This window comes from Bombina bombina, chromosome 3 (genome assembly GCF_027579735.1).
Source record: "Bombina bombina isolate aBomBom1 chromosome 3, aBomBom1.pri, whole genome shotgun sequence".
Lineage (NCBI taxonomy): Eukaryota > Metazoa > Chordata > Amphibia > Anura > Bombinatoridae > Bombina > Bombina bombina.
In genome coordinates, this window is record NC_069501.1 from 984045657 (window position 1) to 984067875 (window position 22219).

A 22219-nucleotide genomic window follows, 5' to 3' on the forward strand; every position below is an offset into this window, starting at 1 on the left:
TCAACAAGAAATGTTTACCTTAGCTGATAACTTTACAAGCCTGATGATGTCTGATGATGTGCAAATGACTTCTAAAGTAGTTTGATGATCATCAAATGACTCCAGGATGGTCTCTAAAGTAATCCTGTTTGTCTTGGGTATTGTCAAATTTGGCATTATTCCTTCGCTATCTTTACATTTTGTGCTGCATTACTCTGCAGCTTTGTCTTGTTAGAATGAGACCAATATACTTTGAAAAAAAGAAACAAATACACATGTCTAGTATTTGTATGTGTGAGAGAGAGCGCGTGTATAAGAGAGAATGTTTGTGAAAGTGTGTGTGTTAGTGTGTGAGAGTGTGTGCATGAGAGAGCGCTTGTAATATAGAGAATATGTGTGAGAGTTTGTGTGTTAGTGTGTGAGAGTGTGTGTGTGTGTGTGTGTGTGAGAGAGCGTGTGTATAAAAGAGAATGTGTGTGAGTGTGTGTGTGAGAGAGAGCGTTAGTGTCTTTGTGTGTGTGTATGAGTGAGCATCTTTGTATGTGTGTGTGTGTGTGAGAGAGAGCGTGTGTATAAGAGAGAATGTGTGTGAGTGTGTGTGAAAGAGAGTGTGTGTGAGAGAGAGCATTAGTGTCTTTGTGTGTGTGTGTATGAGTGAGCATCTTTGTATGTGTGTGTGAGAGAGAGTGTTAGTGTCTTTGTGTGTGTGTATGAGTGAGCATCTTTGTGTGTGTGTGAGTGAGTGAGAGAGAGAGAGAGAGAGAGAGAGAGAGAGAGAGAGAGCATTAGTGTCTTTATGTGTGTGTGTGTGAGCATCTTTGTATGTGTGTGTATGGGAGAGAGAGCATTAGTGTCTTTGTGTGTGTGTATGAGTAAGCATCTTTGTATGCGTGTGTGTGTTAGAGAGAGCATTAGTGTCTTTGTGTGTGTGTATGAGTAAGCATCTTTGTGTGTGTGTGTGTGTGTGAGATAGAGCGTTAGTGTCTTTGTGTGTGTGTATGATTGAGCATCTTTGTGCATGTGTGAGATAGAGAGAGTTAGTGTCTTTGTGTGTATGTGAGAGAAAGAGTGTGTGAGAAAGAGTATTTGTGTATGAGTGTGTGAGAGAGTGTTAGCATGTGTGAGTGTGTGTGTGAGAGATAGCGAATGTATGAGAGTATGACTATGTGTGAGTTTGTTTTATGTGTTTATGTTTTACTATACATAATATGCACTCTGCAAAAAATCTTTGGCTGAGTTGTGAATGGCACAAGGGTTCGGGTTTGGTCTGAACTAAAAGTTTCAACCCTAGGGGCCACTAAAGTCAAAATGAAAGTTTCATGACTCAGATAAAGCATGCAGATAGCATTTCATGATTCAGATAAAGTTTGCAATCTCTCTTTCATTGCCTGTTTTATATCTGTACCTAATTGTTCCCAGCAGAAGCGATAAATAAGGGGAAACCTAGGTTCCATTATTTTATAGAAACTTTCAAACGTAAACAAATAGGTCAAAACTGACATGTGCATGGGATGCATATCAAATTTTTTTTTTTTTTTAAATGAAATTTTATTCGGTTTCAGAATGAAAGGTAACACATGGGGACACGCAGGACCCCTGTTCAAACATACACAGACAAAAGGATCGGACACGCAGGTCCGGTTGCAATAGCTGTCTAAACATTGATATATCATGAGTAAATTGCAGGGATTTATGGTGAAAATAATTCACCAAGATGGAACCCTAGTGTGGGCTCTGGAAATTAGGGGGAGGGGGGGAGGTGATAATTATAATTTAGATTTAATACAAGATGCACATTGTAGTTAGCACTCATTGTGCCTAGCACCCACTGCACCTAACCCTCATTACACCTAGCACACGTCGTACCCAGCACGCGTTATTCCCAGCACAAGCTGTACGTAACACTCATTGTACTCAGCACAAACCGTACCCAGCACACATTGTTCCCAGCACTCAAAATATCTAGCACACACTGTAGTTAATACGCACTGTACCCGGCACACACTGTACCCGGCACACACCGTACCCGGCACACACTGTACCCGGCACACACTGTACCCGGCACACACCGTACCCGGCATACGCTGTATCTAGCACACGCTGTATCTAGCACACGCTGTATCTAGCACACGCTGTAGCCAGCACACACTGTAGCCAGCACACACTGTAGCCCGCACACACTGTAGCCCACACACATTATACCTAGCACACATTGTACCTAGAACCCACTGTACCCAGCTCACGCCGTGCCCGGCACCCTCCTTGCCTAGCACACGCAGTACCTAGCACACAGTGAACCCCGCACCCATTGTATCCAGCACTCATCGTATCTAGCACTCATTGTACCTAGTACACGTTGTACCTATCACACATTGCACCTAGCTCACGCTGTATCCAACACACATTGTACCTAGCACACATGATACCCAGCACCCGCTGCACCTAGCTCACAGTGTACCTAGCACACGCCGTACCCGGCCTCCCCCTTGCCTGGCACATGCAGTACCTAGCACACACCGAACCCAGCACACATTGTACCTGACACACGCTCTATCCAGCACACGCTATGCCTAGCACACATTGTACCTAGCACACATTATTCCTAGCACACATTGTACCTAACACATATTGTACCTAACACACATTGTACCTAACACACATTATAGCTAGCACACATTATGCCTAGCTCACACTGTACCTAGCACACGTCGTACCCGGCATACCCCTTGCCTGGCACATGCAGTACCTAGCACACATTGAACCCAGCACACAATGTACCTAACACACGCTGTACCTAGCACACGCTGTATCCAACACACGTTGTACCTAGCACACGCTGTATCCAACACACGCTGTACCTATCACTCGCTGTACCTAGCACACATTGTACCTAGCACACATTGTACCTAGCACACATTGTACCCAGCTCACATGGTACTTAGCACACATTGCACCTAGCACACATTGCACCTAGCACACACTGCACCCAGCACACATTGTACCTAGCGCACATTGCACCTAGCACACACTGCACCCAGCGCACACTGCACCCAGCACACACTGCACCCAGCACACACTGCACCCAGCACACACTGTACCCAGCTCACACTGTACCTAGCTCACACTGTACCTAGCACACGCCGTACCCGGCATCCACCATGCCTAGCACACGCAGTACCTAGCACACATTGAACTTAGCACACACACTGCACACATAGTACCCAGTACACACTGTACCCAGCACACACTGTACCCAGCACACATATTACCTAGCACACATTATGCCCAGCACACACTGCTCCCAGCACACCCTGTATCCGGTACGTATTGTACCCAGCACGCGCTGTAACCGGCACACACTGAACCTAGCTCCTTGCACCCAGCACTCACTGTACCTAGCACTCATTGCACCTAGCACACGCTGTACTTAACACCCACTGAATCTAGCTTGCGCTGTACCTAGCACACACCGTACCCGGCCCCCACCTTGCCGATCACACGCAGTACCTAGCACGCGTTGATCCTAGCACACATTGTACAGCACACACAGCTCCTAGCACACACAGCTCCTAGCCCATACAGAACCTAGAATACGCAGCACCTAGCACACACAGTACTTAGCATACACATCCCCAAGCAAAAACAATGCCCAGCATACGCAGTACTAAATAGACAGACACAGTCCCCAGTTCAAGCAGCAACTATCACACACAGCACAAAGTGCATATAGCACCCAGAACATCCAGGAACCCACGCTGCATCAGAGCATACAAATAACAGGATACAATTGTGCTACACTTTAACCCTTTGGAAAGTACGCAATTATACATATACATACACCTATATACATAATGCTAAACTAGCAGCACCACACTATTTCAATAAAGATAATACTAACAACATTTGAGAGGGCATTATATATGCATACCACTAAATACTAAGTAGACATCAAATCTAAACATAACAATAATAGCTGGCTTCGTGTTATGTGTCTGCGAGCTGGGAAGGGGCATATCATACTAAAGTATCTACTCTAAGCAGAATTTTATGTGGGAGCCTCAAGTTTCGCAATAATCTATAGTACTGGTAATCTTCCTTATCCAGCGTGCATAGCTATGTATCTGTAACGTTACCATTAACACTTATAGGATACCATTATATCATTTGACTGCATGTAACAAGACTAACTCAGCAAGTGCATATACTAGCAGGAGCCTCAAAAAACCTAATAAGCAGGTTGGATTTATAGATATAGATGATATAGAACTTGTAACTAATAGGCTATAGACCAACAGAGCTATAAACCCACGAGTCTGGCAATCAACGCTCCAAAAGTGGCATCAGGAGTCGCATGGTAAACGGCTACTTTAAATATCTGAATTACAGCTCAGTGATAGCAAATTGCAATTCAAGTTCTATTGAGAGTGGGGTAATACAAAATGAGAAAGATACAAGTCAGTGTGTCAAGTAACAATCAGCATCAGTGCATACTATGAAGTATAGTACCAGTACTTGACCCCTCTCCCACCAGATCAGCTTGGATGCAGAGCCTGTAAAGGATCTTCCGTGCTGGAAATATTGAGTCCCAATAAAGTCAGACTGTCTTTTACACAAATATGCATTTCTGCAGAGTATGTGAGTCTACTTATAGTATGGTAGCCTTTTATAATTCCAGAATAGTGCTGATTCCTCCTTAGTTTAACAGTTTCCACAAGGAAGGGGACTTTCACAGACACTGGGTTAGCATGTGTATCCATCTTCATGGGAACTCCCTTCTCGGTAGTAGACAATTGTGCAGGGTTCCGAGGGACTCAGCTATGTGAAGGGAAACATGTCTCACTGGGTCTCTGCAGTAACTAGTTTAGGGCAGACAAATATATGGATTGGGTAAGGTCTATCAGAGAAACTGTGTACCCCATCTGTAGGTTATTGAGACCAATCCAAAATTACAAATGAGAGTTCGGTCATTTCTCCTGCCGATTTATGGACGTAGTGGTCTAAACTGGCCTTTAATTGCTTCTTCATGCAGCTTTGTGGTAGATCTAGTCGAGTCCGACAAGTAGGCCACAGTGTAGAACAAGGCCTGTTACTGGTGGCGTAGTAGTCTTTGGCTAGGCTCAGTGTGGCCCTGAGTAAATGTTGGACGTAAACCCACTGTTATTTAGAGCTCAGAAATAGTACCGGATTGCCTCTTTAACATTAAGGGTCAGATTAATGAGGGGTATAAGACCTAAATGTGCGCCAGCTGGATTGTGAAAGTTTTTGATCTTATGTAGGCCTCCACGTGAAGTGGAAATGCTGGCCGTTGCAAGCACCCAGTTTTGTGTGAGGGTGTCTAGGTTGTTATCCCTGTGGGTTTGTATAGGTCGCCCCATAATACCGCTATCGGTACCTGTTAATGTTGCGGCCTGCTAAGGGCTTTCAGATGAGGCCTGGATTCTGTTGTGGCCGGTGATTGCAAGACTTTGTTTTGGCGGCAGATGCGGGTTTTCGGTCTGTACAGCCCGGTAGTTAAGATGCATCCATCGTCCGGATCGGGTTTAACGGTTGCTGGCAGGGGTGATTCCCCTGCCAGTTTTCTACAGGCAATGTGGTGTAAGTAGGTCCTGGAGCTGTTTGTGGGCCTCAGCCTCTATCGGCGGACCTTGGCGGTCATGAGTGAAGGCCGGTCTGCAAGACGGGTACCATGGATGCAATCCTGTCACCTCCGGTGATAAAGTGGTCTGTGAGCGATCAGTTGAGGTGGTTTTTTAGCCTTTAGTGGTGCTTAAATAGGCTTTTAAATCGGTGTCTGGCCGGAGCAATGTGGAGACATGTCTTCTCCCTGTGGCTGTTGGCTCCGCCCCGGATGCATATCACTTTTAAGAGCATTTTTGCAATATGCTTCTAGTAAAAGTTATTACTGTTTCAGTGGCACACACATGCTACATGTGACTAGAGCCTCAGGATTTAAACATCACGCTTCCTCAGAGAGTTGGCAGTGGTGTGTATTTTGCTAGTGAAGATTTAATTTGTGTCCTACAATCCACTGGTGACTCTCTGAGAAGGTTTGGTGTTGGAATGCTGGTGCACGGGGCACTCACAGCAAATGTGCGTATTTTGCTATAATAATAAAATATCTTTTACTGAAAGCTTTATTAATAATGTAACTAAATTGCAAAAATGTGTCTTTAAAATTGAAACGCACCCATGCACATTTCAAATCTGACTTTTCTATCCCTTTAAATTACAGGAAAAAGGGACAAAATAAATCAGATTTATTGCAAGTTTTGTTTGTTTTTAAATACTTGTTAAAACAAATGTTATATTCCTATCTGAAACTGTTTAATGTCTTTTTTCAACAATGCACATTCTTTAGAAAGATGAATGCTTCATATAATTTAACAGTGGCATTAACATTGACTAATGTCTTGGTAAATTTTTAATACATAATTGAAAAAGAGCATAATAATTGACTAACTTGTGTAGGAGTATAATAATAGGCCAAGTATGTTTGTCCGAAGCTGTCATGCACAGTAGAGACTTCGTGCAAGGACAAACACACCTGGCCTTCCAACTGGCCTTCCTGGCATCTGGCGTGTGGTGGAGTGAGCGTGGCTGGGTGTGACGCGGGCGGGGGCGGGCGGGGCCAGATGCTGGGGCCGACTGCCATGAGAGACAGAGAGCTCTAAAGAGGGGGGATAGAGAGAACAGAAAAGGGGGGATAACGAGAGGGAGAGAGACAGAAAAAGAGAGGGGGAGAGTGCACAAAAGAGAGGGGGTAAAGAGTACAAAAGAGAGGGGGGAGAGAGCACAAAAGAGAGGGGGGAGAGAGCACAAAAGAGAGGGAGAGAGAGCACAAATGAGAGGGGGAGAGAGCACAAAAGAGAGGGGGAGAGAGCGCAAAAGAGAGGGGGAGAAAGCGTAAAAGAGAGGGGTAGAGAGCACAAAAGAGAGGGATAGAGAGCACAAAAGAGAGGGGGGAGAGAGCACAAAAGAGAGGGGTAGAGAGCACAAGAGAGGGGGGGAGAGAGCACAAAAGAGAGGGGGGAGAGAGCACAAAAGAGAGGGGGAGAGAGCACAAAAGAGAGGGGGAGAGAGCGCAAAAGAGAGGGGGAGAGAGAGCAAAGGAGAGGGAGAGAGACAGCAAAAGAGAGGAGAGAGAGAGCAAATGAGAGGAGAGAGAGAGCAAAGGAGAGGAGAGAGAGAGAGCAAACGAGAGGGGGGAAGAGAGAGAGCAAAAGAGAGGGAGAGAGACAGCAAAAGAGGGGGAGAGAGACAGCAAAAGAGGGGGAGAGAGAGAGCAAAAGAGAGGGAGAGAGACTGCAAAAGAGGGAGAGAGAGAGCAAAAGAGAAGGGGAAGAGAGAGAGCAAAAGAGAGGGGGGAGAGAGAGTAAAAGAGAGGGGGGAGAGAGAGAGTAAGAGAGAGGGGAGAGAGAGAGCAAAAGAGAGGGAGAGAGACTGCAAAAGAGGGGGAGAGAGAGCAAAAGAGAGGGGGAAAGAGAGAGTAAAAGAGAGGGGGGAGAGAGAGAGTAAGAGAGAGGGGAGAAAGAGAGCAAAAGAGAGGGGAGAAATAGAGAGCAAAAGAGAGGGGGGGTAGAGAGAGAGCAAGGGGGGGGGGCGCTGTACTGTAAAAAATGGCCCGTGTACACGGGCTTTAGGACTAGTTTAATATATTTGATAAATGTTGGTGACAGCAATATTCCATGTGGATTCATTTGAATCTTTCCTTATTGAATAGAAGGAGCTCAGCCAAGATCTGATTATTCAACATCTACTAATGTATTCGGTTAGATGTATTTTTGTCTTGATTTTTTTTATAAGGACTGGAAGGGGAGGGTCTAGAATTAGCATTATTGTATTGGTCAGTTTAACAATTATCCATAAAGAAGGAAGAAAAAAGGAGGGACAAAATGTATTTCAAGGATCCATAAATCCATTTAGAATGGGCTGGCTGTATAAGTGGACTAGGTAAAACTACAGGATTTGACAAGGGCGGCACATAGGAAGAGCATATTCTGGTTAACAGTGGCAACAGAAAATGGTCTCAAATTTGATCCATCAGCTGGTTATCCACATGCTCTAATGTGAAATTTCAATCTGTTGAACTTTAATCTTTGAGACAATTGATTATGGTTAGATTTAGACAATAGTTGACATAAATGTGGGTAGAGTCATTTTAGTCTTGGACCCAGGCAGCGCAATGACTTGAGTCAGCCCTGTATTAAGAAAAGCATGAAAAAACAATTGAAATGCACTACCAACACAAAGTACAAACTGGACAGAATAATATAAGTGCAAGAAAGAAAAAGAGAAAATAGAAGGTTTATAAATAGCCTCCTGAAAGAGTGATATACAAAGCAGTATCATATTTATTACAAAAATAAAATATCATCAACGCTTCCATAATACATATGCAATAAAATCATCCAAAACCTAAACCCACATCTGCATTAAATAATAGTAAAAACTGTCTGGAAATTAATTACCAAAACATGCAAGTCCTATATACAGACATCCCAACCTGCAAAAACTCATTTCCGGGAGGTACACCCCCCCCCCTCCCAAAAAAAAAGAAAAGTTTGAAAAAAAATACTGGCAATTTACAAAGTGAGAGGACAGCTCTACTCTACTACACACAACAGTGTAATCATTGTAAATGCAGCTTTACCCAACTACATGACAGTGGTGCTTAATTGGAGCAGTATCATTGCTGTAAGGTCAGTTCTGAAGCATTACAGTAGGGGCAACTATACTCTGCTCTATAACACTGGTGCTTAATGGGAGTCTCAGCCATGCACTACTTCACAAGCTGTTGTGTTACACCGTCCACTCTGTTACATTCATAGGTTGCTCCACCTGACATCTTATCGGCAACTTGACTTCAATTAATCCTCTGTGTTATCTGACTATACCGGCATTTACACTGGAGAATAAAACGCAAACGAAGCAGCCAGATCTTTCCTGAAACCAAGCTCAAATGCGGTGACGTCACGGGGCAAGAGGATGGACTGTAGTTATTCAGCCAATCACAAAACTGCTGAACGGAAATTGCCTGGTATTTCGGGGCTGGACTGACCTTACTTGGCGGGATCAGACTGATATACTTCAGGAAAGTTTTCTTCTGTGAAAAGCACACTGGTCTAAAAGAGGCTGCTTCCGGGTGGTAAATCGCCATAGAACAAGCCATTGAGCTGTTGTTCGTTCCTGGTAGAGCACTTCTCTCTTTGTATGCAAATTATTATGACCCTGGGGAAGTCTCCCTATTGGTGATGGGGGAAACCAGACGTGGAATCCTTGCCCAGTGTGCTTAGAGGAATGTGGCTGCACCTCACTGACGAGGCCCATAGGAGGCCGAAACAATTGTCTGGGGTTGTCATGTTCCTTGTTCAGAGGAGAATTGCCTGGTATTTCGGGGCTGGACTGACCTTACTTGGCGTGATCAGACTGATATACTTCAGGAAAGTTTTCTTCTGTGAAAAGCACACTGGTCTAAAAGAGGCTGCTTCCGGGTGGTAAATCGCCATAGAACAAGCCATTGAGCTGTTGTTCGTTCCTGGTAGAGCACTTCTCTCTTTGTATGCAAATTATTATGACCATGGGGAAGTCTCCCTATTGGTGATGGGGGAAACCAGACGTGGACTCCTTGCCCAGTGTGCTTAGAGGAATGTGGCTGCACCTCACTGACGAGGCCCATAGGAGGCCGAAACGATTGTCTGGGGTTGTCATGTTCCTTGTTCAGAGGAGAATTGCCTGGTATTTCGGGGCTGGACTGACCTTACTTGGCGGGATCAGACTGATATACTTCAGGAAAGTTTTCTTCTGTGAAAAGCACACTGGTCTAAAAGAGGCTGCTTCCGGGTGGTAAATCGCCATAGAACAAGCCATTGAGCTGTTGTTCGTTCCTGGTAGAGCGCTTCTCTCTTTGTATGCAAATTATTATGACCCTGGGGAAGTCTCCCTATTGGTGATGGGGGAAACCAGACGTGGACTCCTTGCCCAGTGTGCTTAGAGGAATGTGGCTGCACCTCACTGACGAGGCCCATAGGAGGCCGAAACGATCGTCTGGGGTTGTCATGTTCCTTGTTCAGAGGAGAATTGCCTGGTATTTCGGGGCTGGACTGACCTTACTTGGCGGGATCAGACTGATATACTTCAGGAAAGTTTTCTTCTGTGAAAAGCACACTGGTCTAAAAGAGGCTGCTTCCGGGTGGTAAATTGCCATAGAACAAGCCATTGAGCTGTTGTTCGTTCCTGGTAGAGCGCTTCTCTCTTTGTATGCAAATTATTATGACCCTGGGGAAGTCTCCCTATTGGTGATGGGGGAAACCAGACGTGGACTCCTTGCCCAGTGTGCTTAGAGGAATGTGGCTGCACCTCACTGACGAGGCCCATAGGAGGCCGAAACGATCGTCTGGGGTTGTCATGTTCCTTGTTCAGAGGAGAATTGCCTGGTATTTCGGGGCTTGACTGACCTTACTTGGCAGATCAGACTGATATACTTCAGGAAAGTTTTCTTCTGTGAAAAGCACACTGGTCTAAAAGAGGCTGCTTCCGGGTGGTAAATCGCCATAGAACAAGCCATTGAGCTGTTGTTCGTTCCTGGTAGAGCGCTTCTCTCTTTGTATGCAAATTATTATGACCCTAGGGAAGTCTCCCTATTGGTGATGGGGGAAACCAGACGTGGACTCCTTGCCCAGTGTGCTTAGAGGAATGTGGCTGCACCTCACTGACGAGGCCCATAGGAGGCCGAAACGATCGTCTGGGGTTGTCATGTTCCTTGTTCAGAGGAGAATAGCCTGGTATTTCGGGGCTGGACTGACCTTACTTGGCGGGATCAGACTGATATACTTCAGGAAAGTTTTCTTCTGTGAAAAGCACACTGGTCTAAAAGAGGCTGCTTCCGGGTGGTAAATCGCCATAGAACAAGCCATTGAGCTGTTGTTCGTTCCTGGTAGAGCGCTTCTCTCTTTGTATGCAAATTATTATGACCCTGGGGAAGTCTCCCTATTGGTGATGGGGGAAACCAGACATGGACTCCTTGCCCAGTGTGCTTAGAGGAATGTGGCTGCACCTCACTGACGAGGCCCATAGGAGGCCGAAACGATCGTCTGGGGTTGTCATGTTCCTTGTTCAGAGGAGAATTGCCTGGTATTTCGGGGCTTGACTGACCTTACTTGGCGGATCAGACTGATATACTTCAGGAAAGTTTTCTTCTGTGAAAAGCACACTGTGAAAAGCACACTGGTCTAAAAGAGGCTGCTTCCGGGTGGTAAATCGCCATAGAACAAGCCATTGAGCTGTTGTTCGTTCCTGGTAGAGCGTTTCTCTCTTTGTATGCAAATTATTATGACCCTGGGGAAGTCTCCCTATTGGTGATGGGGGAAACCAGACGTGGACTCCTTGCCCAGTGTGCTTAGAGGAATGTGGCTGCACCTCACTGACGAGGCCCATAGGAGGCCAAAACGATCGTCTGGGGTTGTCATGTTCCTTGTTCAGAGGAGAATTGCCTGATATTTCGGGGCTGGACTGACCTTACTTGGCGGGATCAGACTGATATACTTCAGGAAAGTTTTCTTCTGTGAAAAGCACACTGGTCTAAAAGAGGCTGCTTCGGGGTGGTAAATCGCCATAGAATAAGCCATTGAGCTGTTGTTCGTTCCTGGTAGAGCGCTTCTCTCTTTGTATGCAAATTACTATGACCCTGGGGAAGTCTCCCTATTGGTGATGGGGGAAACCAGACGTGGACTCCTTGCCCAGTGTGCTTAGAGGAATGTGGCTGCACCTCATTGACGAGGCCCATAGGAGGCCGAAACGATCGTCTGGGGTTGTCATGTTCCTTGTTCAGAGGAGAATTGCCTGGTATTTCGGGGCTTGTCTGACCTTACTTGGCGGATCAGACTGATATACTTCAGGAAAGTTTTCTTCTGTGAAAAGCACACTGGTCTAAAAGAGGCTGCTTCCGGGTGGTAAATCGCCATAGAACAAGCCATTGAGCTGTTGTTCGTTCCTGGTAGAGCGCTTCTCTCTTTGTATGCAAATTATTATGACCCTGGGGAAGTCTCCCTATTGGTGATGGGGGAAACCAGACGTGGACTCCTTGCCCAGTGTGCTTAGAGGAATGTGGCTGCACCTCACTGACGAGGCCCATAGGAGGCAGAAACGATCGTCTGGGGTTGTCATGTTCCTTGTTCAGAGGAGAATTGCCTGGTATTTCGGGGCTTGACTGACCTTACTTGGCGGATCAGACTGATATACTTCAGGAAAGTTTTCTTCTGTGAAAAGCACACTGTGAAAAGCACACTGGTCTAAAAGAGGCTGCTTCCGGGTGGTAAATCGCCATAGAACAAGCCATTGAGCTGTTGTTCGTTCCTGGTAGAGCGTTTCTCTCTTTGTATGCAAATTATTATGACCCTGGGGAAGTCTCCCTATTGGTGATGGGGGAAACCAGACGTGGACTCCTTGCCCAGTGTGCTTAGAGGAATGTGGCTGCACCTCACTGACGAGGCCCATAGGAGGCCAAAACGATCGTCTGGGGTTGTCATGTTCCTTGTTCAGAGGAGAATTGCCTGGTATTTCGGGGCTGGACTGACCTTACTTGGCGGGATCAGACTGATATACTTCAGGAAAGTTTTCTTCTGTGAAAAGCACACTGGTCTAAAAGAGGCTGCTTCGGGGTGGTAAATCGTCATAGAATAAGCCATTGAGCTGTTGTTCGTTCCTGGTAGAGCGCTTCTCTCTTTGTATGCAAATTACTATGACCCTGGGGAAGTCTCCCTATTGGTGATGGGGGAAACCAGACGTGGACTCCTTGCCCAGTGTGCTTAGAGGAATGTGGCTGCACCTCACTGACGAGGCCCATAGGAGGCCGAAACGATCGTCTGGGGTTGTCATGTTCCTTGTTCAGAGGAGAATTGCCTGGTATTTCGGGGCTTGACTGACCTTACTTGGCGGATCAGACTGATATACTTCAGGAAAGTTTTCTTCTGTGAAAAGCACACTGGTCTAAAAGAGGCTGCTTCCGGGTGGTAAATCGCCATAGAACAAGCCATTGAGCTGTTGTTCGTTCCTGGTAGAGCGCTTCTCTCTTTGTATGAAAATTATTATGACCCTGGGGAAGTCTCCCTATTGGTGATGGGGGAAACTAGACGTGGACTCCTTGCCCAGTGTGCTTAGAGGAATGTGGCTGCACCTCACTGACGAGGCCCATAGGAGGCCGAAACAATCATCTGGGGTTGTCATGTTCCTTGTTCAGAGGAGAATTGCCTGGTATTTCGGGGCTGGACTGACCTTACTTGGCGGGATCAGACTGATTTACTTCAGTAAAGTTTTCTTCTGTGAAAAGCACACTGGTCTAAAAGAGGCTGCTTCCGGGTGGTAAATCGCCATAGAACAAGCCATTGAGCTGTTGTTCGTTCCTGGTAGAGCGCTTCTCTCTTTGTATGCAAATTATTATGACCCTGGGGAAGTCTCCCTATTGGTGATGGGGGAAACCAGACGTGGACTCCTTGCCCAGTGTGCTTAGAGGAATGTGGCTGCACCTCACTGACGAGGCCCATAGGAGGCCGAAACGATCGTCTGGGGTGGTCATGTTCCTTGTTCAGAGGAGAATTGCCTGGTATTTCGGGGCTGGACTGACCTTACTTGGCGGGATCAGACTGATATACTTCAGGAAAGTTTTCTTCTGTGAAAAGCACACTGGTCTAAAAGAGGCTGCTACTGGGTGGTAAATTGCCATAGAACAAGCCATTGAGCTGTTGTTCGCTCCTGGTAGAGCGCTTCTCTCTTTGTATGGAAAAGGCTAACAAGCTATCGCACAGACCAAAACAAACCAGTGACTGGCTAGTAACAGAGCATGCATAACGGTTTGTTTTGTGTGATGTCATCACACAAAACAAACCGCTATGCACGCTCTGCTACTAGCTGAAGAATGAATTGTATAATAAATTACCAAAAAAATTGTATTGGTTAGTTGCCGTAGGTTGAATTTCAATTCTGGGATAGTCTGATTGGTTTGCAGGCGTCAGGGAGCTGCTATTTCAATGCGGGAGACTCCCAGAGCTTCCGGGAGACTTGGAATGTCTGTATATATATATATATATATATATATCTAGATGTGTGTGTGTCACGGTCTGTAACGATATGTTAGCACCAGCGGGAGGTTTTGGAGGGAATCCAGGAGGCAGGTAGACGGTGCAGCAGCGGGGGGGGGGGGGGGGCTTACATTACAAAAAAAATAATGGTAGAACGAGGGATGTTAGCTACTCTACAAGTAAAAGGTGGGGTGGGGCGACCCTAATCTATGATCGCTGGAGAGGGAAGGTGGGGGGACCACTACAGAACATTTTTTAAAACATTAATAAAATAATAAATTAATAAATATATTTTAAAAAGCTGCCAGTACCTAAGATGGCGGGCACTAGTTAGAGGGGGAAGGATTAGAGAACTGTTTGCGAGGTATCAGGGAGGTTGGAGGGTAAGGGGGATCCTACACTGCAGAAAATATTATAAAAATAAAAAAATCACCTTTAATTTTCATATTGAAGACTGTCAGTCTTAGGTACTACCAGTACCTAAGATGGGGGTGACCAGTAGGGAGTTACTGGGAGGGAAGAGAGCTGTTTTGGAGGGATCAGGTAGGGATCTGGGGGTGGGAAGTGTCAGATGGGAGGGTAATCTTTATAGTAAAGCTAAAATTAACCTTTAAAGCTACCTGATTAATTCCTTTACTCCCGGGAATTTCAGATGTATGTCTATTCCTATACAAAGGGGATCTCAGAGAAGCTTTTACAACCATTTGTGTTATGATTGCACAATGCTATATAAATATTCGCGATGAAATGGTGGCAGGAAATATACCAGAATGGGCCTAGATTTATACCTTGGGTTGTCTGCTTTAAAAAATGTAGTTTTAACAAGTAACTAAAAAAAAAAAACAAGGCTCTATTTCTGTTTAAATGGAGTGATAGCAAAAATGCTAAAAATTCTCTGGTATTTTGGGCAAGTTCTTCTCTGAAAGTCCCAGTAGTTAAGGGGTTAATAACTTTGTATAATTTTCATTGATATGGTGGTTCAGTGGAAGTGTTGAATACTTGCATAGTGATGGAGAGCATCCCCAAGCCTAAAAATTTTTAAGAGATCCCTCTCTGCATATCTCAAAACAGAATGCACCTGTTATGGTTGATTATATATTTCCTACCTATTCTATGTTACATTTCTATGTTACATTTTGCAAATATTATGTATAAATATTGTTTTTGTATTTTATTGTACCCTATTGTATCAATGCAATGTTTTTTGGACCCAGGACATACTTGAAAACGAGAGAAATCTCAATGTATCCTTCCTGGTAAAATATTTTATAAATAAATAAATAAAAATAATATATATATACGCAGATTAGCAAAATGGCTAGCCAGAAACTGCCGGAGACGTCTCATCTGGCCAGCACCAGTTTTATCACTTTCTGCTGCAACACCACATCATTTAGCTGAATCATTTAAAGTGAATGTAAGTTTAGATGATAAAGTGCTGGTTTTTAAAAATTTTATTAAAAACTGGGGCACTTCATCAAAGTTTACATTTTACTAGTGTTATGAAAATATTTACCTTTTAATCTTGACAACCTCTCCAGCGATTCCCCCGGTCGTCGCAAGCCTCTTCATACGTCAGAAATGACACATCTGTCATCCTCCAATCACGGTTCCCCCCCCCCCCCCGGGGGAATCAGTGTCTGATACAATGCCGTGATTGGAGGAAGCCGGATTCCTCATTTTAGACCCGGGAAGAGGCTTTGCGACGGACGGGGGAAGTGATACAGCGGCTGTCAAGAATAAAAGGTAAGTATTTTCACAACACGAGTGAAATGTAAATTTTAATAAATTAAAGTGTCCCTGTTTTTAATCGGATTTTTAAAAACCGGCACTTTATCATCTAAATTTACATTCACTTTAAAAGGTATTTTAAACAGTGCTCCTACAGTAAAAACAAATATGTTAAATCAAAGTAAATGTTAAAAGAAACATTGGCCTCTATTTATCAAAGCGTCAACTATGGTGCATTCGCGGGCGTCAATACGCTCGCCAAACGTTGCAATACATCACGGCCGCGGACCTTAATATGCTCGCCGTAATTATAAAAAAAAGTCCAAAACATGCTCATCAAATACGGTGCGAAGAGGATCGAACTGTTGTTAACTAACAGTCATCGATGTCACAGCTATTCAGGCTTTTCCCAACTTTATTTATATCATTGCAGTACAGTCCACAAACATAGAACATACCTTGTCAGCACATGATTGTATATAGATATTGTAATTTGGTTTGTTTAAATCGAATTTTAAAGATAGCAAGTAGCGACATATTCTTAGCAAAATGGAGAGGGAATTATTTAAAAAAAAAAATTATATATACTGTACATATTTTACTATGATTACGTTATATTTGCAACTTCTATGTGTGTGTATATACAGAGTATATAGTGTATTTGAGATCTATCACTATTTGAAAGGGATAGGAAATAAAATATTTAATTTACAATAGTGGGAGCTAGCTGCTAATTGAGCCTATTATGTAGTTCTTTTGTCTTTGTATATTTATTATTGCGACAAGTTAGGTGCAAAACTGTGCACAAAATATGTAATCCCTGATTTTTAAAGAGAGACAAAGTTGGAGCATAATCCATTCAAAGCAATTTTTTTTATCTCTATATCTAATAATGCATTAAATGTAGATCAATAATATATATATTTTTTTCAGGGTGTACATATTTAATAGTTTGTAATTGACTTGTTAGGTTATATGTTTCATTGTCTTGCAGCATCAAACATATATATATATATATATATATATATATATATATATATATATATATATATATTCCTTGATATCTCTATTTGTATGTATGTACATATTGATCTGTGTCATTTTTAAATAGAATGATAGATGTATTTATGTATATATATTTTTTATTTTTTAAATTTTTATATATATTTGTTATTAATTAATGGGACACCAATATCATAGAATATAATTTCAAGCGACAATACAAACCTTTAACTTTTACTAAAGGAACACTAAGCACATTTATGTACTTTCAGAATTATGATTGAACATTCAATTGAAATTCATTTTCAAAATTACTACTATTAACCATTTTAATTAGTTCTTTGGTTCTCTTTATTTTAAAAATAAGGCATCTAGGCTGAGGAGCAAGATAAATTCAATTGAACCCCCATGGAAAAGCACTATTTCATTGGTGATGTTCAATCAGCAAGGTCAACTCATGTTTTGATTAAAAATGGTCACAATTCATAAATTGAAATGTTTGATTTAAAATACAGATACAAATAGACTGATGACAATTTGAGAATGTGACAAATCTTACAAAGTTTATTTAAATTGTACGCTCTATCTGAAGCATGAACAATAAAATTAATGTTCATTTTCACTTTAATCCTCAGATAACCTTTAATAATTGAAATAGCAATGCACATGTGAAAGCCAATCATATATTGAGACCGATTTAACAAATATCTGCCGGACCTGACCCGACAATATGCTATCTGTATTCAGCATTGCACCAGTAGCTCTTGTGAGCTGCTGGTGCAACGCTGCCCCCTGCAGACTTGAGGACAATTGGCCACCAGCAGGGGATGTCAATCAACCCGATCGTACTCGATCGTTTTTAATTCTTGAGATTCCTGTCTGCCTCATCAGAGCCGGTGGACAGGGTTATGGAGCAGCAGTCTTTAGACCGCTGCTCCCTAACTTGTGTTTCTGTTGATTCCTAATACTCGCCAGAAACACAGTCCCTTAATAAATGTGCCTCAATGTATCTATGTGCATTCATCAATCAGCAGCTATATAGTTTATCGGCATATTATCATCTTTAAATTGTATTTAAAAGAATTGTAGAAACCAAATGTATAATAAATATAGAGTTACCACATTTTATGCTATTTATGCTATTTATACATATTTCTCAATAAAAAAAAATGTTCATGTCACCTGAAATAAATATTTAAATGAATACAGCAACACAATAATTAAGATTAAATATATATTTATTAAAAATTAAAAAAGTTAAAGTCTTTTTTAATTTTTTTTTTCAAACTTTAATTTTTTTTTATTTTTTATTTTTTTAAATTTAGATTTTTCTGAAAAATATGTATATTTTTTTTAATTAAAGCCGATTCATGGCCTCCTGCAGTGCCCGCACAGCCCTGGACACTATTTCAAGTCCTTGGGCAAGGTCTCAAAATATCTCTTGCATGAAGGGCCCAGTTTGGGTGCCCTGATCTTGAGCTAGAAAAAGATCAAAAGAACATATGTTAGATAAAATCTTAATCAAGATACAATTTGTAAAAAATTCTATCAGCCAAACGGAATTAAGGTAGAAAAAATCCTATTGTCTGATCTTCAGGGGGTTAGTGTTAGGTTTTATTAAGGGGGGATTGGGTGGGTTTTAGAGTAGGGTTGGGCGTGTGGGTGGTGGGTTTTAATGTTGGGGGGTATTTGTACTTTTTTTTACAGGTAAAAGAGCTGATTACTTTGGGGCAATGCCCCGCAAAAAGCCCTTTTAAGGGCTATTTGTAATTTAGTATAGGGTAGGGATTTTTATTATTTTGGGGGGCTTTTTTATTTTATTAGGGGGATTAGATTAGGTGTAATTAGTTTAAACAAATTGTAATTATTTTATTATTTTCTGTAATTTAGTGTGTTTTTTTTTCGTAATTTAGATAATTTTATTTAATTGTAATTAATTGTATTTAATTGTAGTTAGTTTAGGGAATTAATTTAATTATAGTGTAGTGTTAGGTGTAATTGTAACTTAGGTTAGGTTTTATTTTACAGGTACTTTTGTATTTATTTTAACTAGGTAGTTATTAAATAGTTAATAACTATTTAATAACTATTGTACCTAGTTAAAATAAATAGAAAGTTGCCTGTAAAATAAAAATAAATCCTAAGCTAGCTACAATGTAACTATTAGTTATATTGTAGCTATTTTAGGGTTTATTTTACAGGTAAGTATTTAGTTTTAAATAGGAATTATTTAGTTAATTGTAGTAATTTTATTTCGATTTATTTAAATTATATTTAAGTTAGGGGGGTGTTAGGGTTAGGGTTAGACTTAGGTTTAGGGGTTAATACATTTAATATAGTGGCGGTGTTAGCCCATAAAACTCTTAACTACTGACTTTTAAATGCAGTAGGAGTCTTGACAGGAGAGGGTGTACCGCTCACTTTTTCCAAGACTCGTAATACCGGCATTAGGAAAATCCCATTGAAAATATGGGATACGCAATTGACGTAAGTGGATTTGCGGTATGTTCGAGTCGCAGAAAAAAAGTGAGCAGTACACCTGTACCTGCCAGACTCGTAATACCAGCGGGCATTAAAAAGCAGCGTTGGGACCTCTCAGCGCTGCTTTTTGACCCTAACGCAAAACTCATAATCTAGGTGTAAGAAAACATATTTTATAGCCATTCTACGTATAATTGTAAGGATGATAATATTTATATTTCTCTTGTTAAGTGTAGTCAGTCCACGGGTCATCCATTACTTATGGAAGCTGCAAGAGGATCACCCAAGCAGAGCTGCTATATAGCTCCTCCCTTCACATGTCATATTCAGTCATTCTCTTGCAGCCTAACTAAAGATAGGTCGTTGTGAGAGGTCTGTGGTGTTTTTTAACTTAGTTTATTTCTTCAATCAAAAGTTTGTTATTTTAAATGGCACCGGAGTGTGCTGTTTGTTCTCAGGCAGCATTAGAAGAAGAATCTGCCTGCGTTTTTTATGATCTTAGCAGACGTAACTAAGATCCACTGGCTGTTCTCATCTGAGGAGTGAGGTAACTTCAGAAAAGGGGAATAGCATGCAGGGCCCCCCTGCAAACGAGGTATGTGCAGTAAATTATTTTTCTGAGGAATGGAATTGACTGAGAAAATACTGCTGATACCAATGTAACGTAAGTTCAGCCTTAAATGCAGTGATAGCGACTGGTATTAGGCTGATGAGTGTGTGTACACTGAATGTATTTTTCTAAGGAATGGAATTGACTCTGAAAATACTGTTAATACTGAAATAATGTATGAGCCTTAACTGCAGTAAAAGCGACTGGTAGCAGGCTTATTAATAACACTTCATAACTTTTAAAATGTATGTTCAAAACGTTTAATGGCATGTTAATCGTTTTTTGTGAGGTACTTGGTGATAAAACTTATTGGGGCATGATTTTTACCACATGGCCATCTTTGTTTTCTGCATAGAAACAGTTTTCTGAGCTTCCCCACTGTTGTAATATGAGTGGGAGGGGCCTATTTTAGCGCTTTTTTGCGCAGTAAAAATTCAGTCACAATCTGTCTACTTCATCCTCCATGATCCAGATCGTCTCTAGAGAGCTCAGGGGTCTTCAAAATTCATTTTGAGGGAGGTAATCAGTCACAGCAGACCTGTGACAGTGTGTTTTGACTGTGTTAAAAACGTTAATTATTAAATTGTTATCCGTTTTTGGGTATTAAGGGGTTAATCATCCATTTGCTGGTGGGTGCAATCCTTTGCTAACTTAATACATTTACTGTGAAAAATTGGTTGCTATAACTAATTTGGTTCATTGTTATTTCAACTGTGACAGCTTTTTGTGCTTCTTAAAGGCACAGTAGCGTTTTTTATATTGCTTGTAAATTTATTTAGAAAAGTATTTCCAAGCTTGCTAGTCTCATTGCTAGTCTGTTTAAACATGTCTGACTCAGATGAATCTCTTTGTTCACTATGTTTAAAGGCCAATGTGGAGCCCAATAGAAATTTGTGTACTAATTGCATTGATGTTACTTTAAATAAAAGTCAATCTTTACATGTAAAGAAATTATCACCAGACAACGAGGGGGAAGTTATGCCGACTAACTCTTCTCACGTGTCAGTACCTTCGCCTCCCGCTCAGGAGGTGCGTGATTTTGTGGCGCCAAGTACATCAGGGAGGCCCTTACAAATCACTTTGCAAGACATGGCTACTGTTATGACAGAAGTATTATCTAAATTGCCAGAATTAAGAGGCAAGCGCGATAGTTCTGGGTTAAGGACAGAGCGCGCGGATGAGGGGAGAGCCATGTCAGATACTGCGTCACAGTTTGCAGAACATGAAGACGGAGAGCTTCATTCTGTGGGTGACGGATCTGATCCAGGGAGACTGGATTCAGAGATTTCTAATTTTAAATTTAAGCTTGAGAACCTCCGCATATTGCTAGGGGCGGTATTAGCGGCTCTGAATGATTGTAACACGGTTGCAATTCCAGAAAAATTATGAAGGTTGGATAGATACTATGCGGTACCGGTGTGTACTGACGTGTTTCCTATACCTAAAAGGCTTACAGAGATTATTAGCAAGGAGTGGGATAGACCTGGTGTGCCTTTTTCCCCTCCTCCCATATTTAGGAAAATGTTTCCTATAGACGCCACCACACAAGACTTATGGCAGACGGTCCCTAAGGTGGAGGGAGCAGTTTCTACTTTAGCTAAGCGTACCACTATCCCGGTGGAGGATAGTTGTGCCTTTTCAGATCCAATGGATAAGAAATTAGAGGGTTACCTTAAGAAAATGTTTGTTCAACAAGGTTTTATCTTACAGCCCCTTGCATGCATTGCGCCTGTCACTGCTGCAGCGGCATTCTGGTTTGAGTCTCTGGAAGAGGCCATTCGCACAGCTCCATTGGATGAAATTATGAACAAGCTTAAAGCACTTAAGCTAGCTAACGCATTTGTTTCTGATACCGTCGTACATTTAACCAAACTTACGGCTAAGAACTCCGGATTCGCCATCCAAGCGCGCAGAGCGCTATGGCTTAAATCCTGGTCAGCTGATGTGACTTCTAAATCTAAATTGCTTAATATTCCTTTCAAAGGGCAGACCTTATTCGGGCCCGGCTTGAAAGAAATTATAGCTGACATTACGGGAGGTAAGGGCCATGCTCTACCTCAGGACAGGGCCAAATCAAAGGCCAAACAGTCTAATTTTCATGCCTTTCGTAACTTCAAGGCAGGAGCAGCATCAACTTCCTCCGCTCCAAAACAGGAAGGAGCTGTTGCTCGTTACAGACAGGGCTGGAAAGTTAACCAGTCCTGGAACAAGGGCAAGCAGGCCAAGAAACCTGCTGCTGCCCCTAAGACAGCATGAAGAGAGGGCCCCCTATCTGGAAACGGATCTAGTGGGGGGCAGACTTTCTCTCTTCGCCCAGGCTTGGGCAAGAGATGTCCAGGATCCC